Source organism: Penaeus japonicus, unplaced genomic scaffold (assembly GCF_977035675.1).
Source record: "Penaeus japonicus unplaced genomic scaffold, GWHDUDI00000001_assembly GWHDUDI00000016, whole genome shotgun sequence".
Classification (NCBI taxonomy): Eukaryota; Metazoa; Arthropoda; class Malacostraca; order Decapoda; family Penaeidae; genus Penaeus; species Penaeus japonicus.
In genome coordinates, this window is record NW_028234418.1 from 17,410,988 (window position 1) to 17,415,987 (window position 5,000).

Genomic DNA, 5,000 nt, shown 5'->3' on the forward strand with positions numbered 1-5,000 from the left:
GTCTGGATGATTTGCCTTATCTATACATACTCGTTTGCTGCTTCTAGTACCTCGCACTGTATTTGTATTTGCTTAACTGGGGTTCGACTGTTGAGCATGAATTTAATCTTTATCATGTTATTTTTAAGGCCAATCTTCAGACTTTCCCAATTCAAATCGCTTAGTAATTATTGTAATTCATCTGCTGACTCGCCGAAAAGAACAATGTCATCTGCAAATTTTAGATTGCATAAGTTTTCATCCCATATTTTAGTCCCTTTCTCCTTCCAATCTAACTTCTTGAATACTTCCTCCAAGCAAGCTGTAAAGAGCTTAGGTGAGATGATGTCACCCTGCCTAACACCTTTTTTTATTGGTATCTTATTGGTTTCTACATGCAATTTGATGGTTGCTGTACCATCTCTTTATATATCCTCTAATAATCTGCAATATATTTTCTCTACTCCTTATTTACAAATTGAATCTAGTATTGGGGCTATCTGTACCGATTCGAATGTCTTTTCGTATGACGAATGTCATACACAGGCTTCCTATATTTGTTTTTCTCTCTTATTTGGATTAGTGTGTGGATATGGTCTGTAGTTGAGTATCCGCTACGGAGCCCTGCCTGTTCCCTGGGTTGTTTTGAATCTAAAGTATTGGTGATGCGGGCTGTGATGATTTTTGTTAAGTTTATAGATTACTTGAAAGGAGGCTTATAGGTTGGTAATTCTATAAGTCTTTTGTGTCCCCTTTTTTGTGTTTTAAAAATATTATTGCGTTTTTCCAGGATATCAGAGTTTTACTGACGCTTAGACATTTGTTAAAAAGATTGGGCAGTATTACTACTGTAATCTCTCCTGCATCTTGAATAAGATTTACACTACTGCCATCTTCTGGTGTTTTTCCTTTTTTCATGCCTTTTAGAGCCCTTTTTACTTCCTCTACCGTAATGTTTGGAATGTCTCCAATTGTTGTGTTTGTCTACATATGTGGTTGATCGTTTGAGTGGTATAAGTCACAATAGAAGTTTTCTGTTACTTTGATAAATCCATTATTATTGTATGTGACCTCTCCTTTGGGTTTCTTTACTGCAAACATTTGTTGTTATTTTTTCTTATTCCGAGCCTCCTCTATCTTGCCTTAAGCAGAGCTTCATTTATTTTTCATATGTTAAATTTGTGCACATCTTTCTTCTTTTTGTTTATCGTCTTAGTCAGCTCTGCTGATTCTGTTTTGTCTCTGATCGATGTAATTTTCGTGTCCTTCCACTGTTTCATAAGCTTTTTGGTCTCTACCGAAAGCTCACTGAAATTTTGTTTTTCATCTTTATAGCCTATTTCACGAGTAGCGTCCTTTAATATCTCACTGAATTTTTCGTTCATTTGATCTATTTCAAGATCTTCTTCGAGAGCTAATATCTGTTTCGGATGTTAAGACTGAATTCCGTCGCCCTATTCTTAATATCAATTAGATTAACGAGAGGCTTCTGTATGAGCTCATTTCATTCCCATCTTAGCTGTAATTTAACTCAACTTCTGACCAGTCTATGGTAACGCTTACATCTTGTGCAATGTTGCGCCTATTGATGATTATGAAGTCAATTTCGTTTTTAATGGCGGATGGCGATTTCCATGTCCATTACATCCTGGCTCTCTATTCGGAGAATGTATTTATAATTTTAAGGTATCAAGCTTCAGTGAATTTTATTAGCGTTTGCCCTCTTTCATTTCTGGTGCCTATTCCATGTTTCCCCATCTTCCCTTATTCCTATCTTGGAATTACAATCCTCCATAATCACAGTAAAATGGGTTTTTGCTCTATCGGTAGTTGCTTGCACATCTTCATCAAAGCTCTCTATCTCCTCATAACTATGACTGCCAGTAGGAGTGTATACATGTTTTTTTTAGGTTATATCTATTGTTTAGTTTCAGTATTACAGAAGCTACTCTTTTGCTCACAATTTCCTAATATTCTTTTCGAGGTGCTTGTGAACTAAGAAACCTACACCTAATTCTTGTTTGCTATCCAGGGATTTACCTCTCCAGTATAGTAAGTGTCCATCATTTATTAATTTCTGCTCTATGCCTAGTCTTCTAACTTCAAAAAGTCCTATAGTATCCCATTTAATAAATGTAAGTTCCTCAAGCAGTGTCAAAAGATCAGATTCTGTTCTAAGAGTCCTCACAATGTATGTGCAAAGATTCATCATCTTGGGCCTAATCGGATATTCTTAGCACCCTCTGCTCCGGAGCAATCCTGATCGCCCCCTTGACCAGTGGCTCTTTCGCTTCCAGAGAATGAGGGCCATTGTCTTGACTGGGAAATCATATTTAAGAGGGGTGGAGCCAAATACCCGTACCAACCAGCCTTAATTGTAACTTGGTGGGGGGAGTGATTTAGTCAGGAGACTACCATTAATCTCCAATAACACATTTGAGCTAATCTCACATGTTACTAGATCTTAGGATCCCCCGATCTAGCTCACTACCTCTCATCTACTCCATTGAGAATGGGTATTTGTGTTATATACATGTGCAGGGCCTACGCAAAATGCATGCTTGCATGTTTGTGCGCATTCCTGTGCCCACACTTATATACGTGTCTATATATAGATTGCGCCCATGCATGCACAGCGTAGACGCATATAAATATAGAAATATGCAATTATACACACTCCAAGCAGATGCCTACACACGTATGCAGATACACTGTAACTTGTGGCTTGTGCTTCTGACAGCATGTGTGTATACAGCACTCATATATGAACAGTGTCTGCATACATATGCACGTGAATTATAATGTGCCCAATCATTATTTGCTTAAATATATATAGCAGGGTATAGTATATATATATATATATATATATATATATATATATATATATATATATATATATATATATATATATATATATCGCAATATTTCAGAGAGGTATTTACTAGTTGGCACCTGTTCTGTATGAGCGTCCCCTATGTGGCCGTTAGAGTTGCCATCGCTTGAGATTGGGCGTCCATTAAGAATATATTTTTTTTCTTGGCTGATTTATGAAAACTGAAAATATGACATATGTGATTCCATAATATAATGTACTCACGAACTGAGAATGGATTTTACTCAGGCCAGATGTTGAAAGGAAATTGGCCACCTTTGACCCTTGGCACCGTCGTGGCATCTATGGGGAACGTGTATGCGATGTTTGACTCATTTTCTATTGGTTTGCTTGGATGGTATGATCTTATATTAGGAAGATATTCAGACATCCTCAGATGCTTTTACATTGCATGGTATACTTGCGAATCACTGTAATAGATGGTATAATTTAATGTTTTCCTTCATTTATCTTCCGGCAATCTCCATGCTTTTGAAAAGGCTAGCTTTCCTGTGGCATTCTTTCTTTTTTAAATTTTCTATGACACTTGGGCAATTTCTGATTTTTATTTCGTTGGTATATGCACTCTAGACATTCACATATATTTTCACCTTATGTTGTGCCACCACGGATCACTGGATATACATAATTTTACACTTAACATCGCTGAGACCTAACATCGACACCTTTCCTGTCGTTGCCAGATATATATATATATATATATATATATATATATATATATATATATATATATATATATATATATATATATCTCTATATATAGATATAGATATATATGTGTGTGTGTGTATATACTTTTACACATTTGTGTATCTCTCTCTCTCTCTCTCTCTCTCTCTCTCTCTCTCTCTCTCTCTACATATATATAATATATATAATATATTATATATATATAATATATATACATGAATATAATATATATATATATATATATATATATTATATATTATATATATGTATACAGGAATATATATATATATATATATATATATATATATATATATATATATATATATATATATATATATATATGAATAGACATATCTATATATATATATATATATATATCTATATATATGAGTATATATATATGTATATATATATATCTCTTTATATATATATATATATATATATATATATATATGAATATATATATGAATATATATATGAATATATATATATATATATATATATATATATATATATATATTATATATATATATGTGTGTGTGTGTGTGTGTGTGTGTGTGTGTGTGTGTGTGTGTGAGGGTGTGAGTGTGGGTTGTGGGTATGTATATGTATATATATATATAATATATATAAAATATATATATATCTCTATATATAATATATATATATATATATATATATATATATATATATGTATGTATGTATGTCTCTATGTATTAATATATCTAATAATATGTGTATATAAACTCACACACGTATCAAAGAGCGTGCACTTAGAATGCACTAACTCAGACCACGCATCATATACAGATAACTTTTGCACAACTGAAAGGTTTACTGATATTCATGAATATATCTAATATATATATATATATATATATATATATATATATATATATATATTAATGTGTGTGTGTGAGAAAAATGGTAGAATGCAGTAACGCATTTAATATAGAAATACAAATTTTACCTCCCTGACCGGGACTCGAACCCGAGCTGTTAGATTGACAGACCCAGCCCTGAATCCACTAAAATTACCTATGTGCTCATAGCAGAGCAATGGTAGCAAGGTTTCACAGACAATTCCCGTGGGCACTCGGCAGCAATGAACCAGAAATTCAAGTCCCAAATTAGGTTACCGAGGTCATATCTATGTGTGGGAAATGTCTGTAAAACCTTGCCATCACTGCTCTGTTATGAGCACATAGGTAAATTCCATGAGAGTTGTAAGGTGTCTGGTTAGACAATTCTTTTAGTGGGTCGTGTGGTATATTGGATTCAGGGCTGGGTCTGTCAATCTGACGGCTCAGGTTCGAGTCCCGGTCAGGGAGGTAAAATTTGTGTGTGTGTATATATATATATATATATATATATATATATATATATATATATATATATATATATATATATATATATATATATATATATATATATATAT